We start from the raw sequence: 859 nt of genomic DNA, 5'->3' as shown, positions 1-859 counted from the left end.
AACCACGACCACCGCCAGGCGGCGGGTCGGGCGCGGGCCCCGGCTGCCGGGGGGGCCTGGCATGGCGCTGGCTTGCGGAAGGGGACCGGCCGTAGGGAGGAGGCGAGGAAAAGGGGGGCGGGGCGAGCGGAGAGAGGGGGGGAGGGGAGCGGGTTGTTCTGCCCTCCCGGCCGGGGGCGCCCAGGGAGGCCGCGCGGTGCTGCTCTTTGGGGCCGCCGGCGATCCGCGCGTTTCGGCTGGCCGGGGGGGGGGGGGGGCATGCACGCCACGTTTGCCCCGGGCCAGGAACCGGACCGGAGAATGCGTGCCCGGCGGCACGGGGGCATGGTCAAAACAATAACACCAGTTGCTGGGGGATGATAATAGAGCCGCATCCCGCACGATCCCCCGCCCCCGCTCAGGGGGCGGGTGTAATGCCCCGGGCCATGCGCACCGAGGACCATGGAATATGGCGGTTCCTTAAAAATAGCGTGAATATACACCCCCCTGAGGGTGCGTTATTTTTCGGCCGGGTGCCCGTGCGGTCCGGCCTCCGGGCACATGTTGGTCGGGCGAGCGCCCCCCCTGGGCCTGGCCGCGCTCGCCGGCCATCGGGAGGGGGGCACGCGCCCGGGGGCCGGGCGGGCATGCACATGCAACAGGGGCCCGGGGTGCCAGCCGGCCCATGGAACGGGCCTGGATGCCGGCCACGCGCACGGCCCCCCGCCCGTGGGTCCGCCGGGAACGCCTCGGCGCCGGGGTATGGCGCCGCCTGAGGCGGTTCGTTGGTACCACGCTGGGCTGCGCGCCCCCGCCCGGGGTGCCTGGCCGGCCCGTCCACCTGGGGGGGGGGGGGGGGCACCCCCGGGCCCTTTGCGGG

The sequence above is a fragment of the Fonticula alba genome (genome assembly GCF_000388065.1).
Source record: "Fonticula alba strain ATCC 38817 unplaced genomic scaffold supercont2.18, whole genome shotgun sequence".
Taxonomy (NCBI): domain Eukaryota; order Rotosphaerida; family Fonticulaceae; genus Fonticula; species Fonticula alba.
This window is presented reverse-complemented; position numbering follows the sequence as displayed.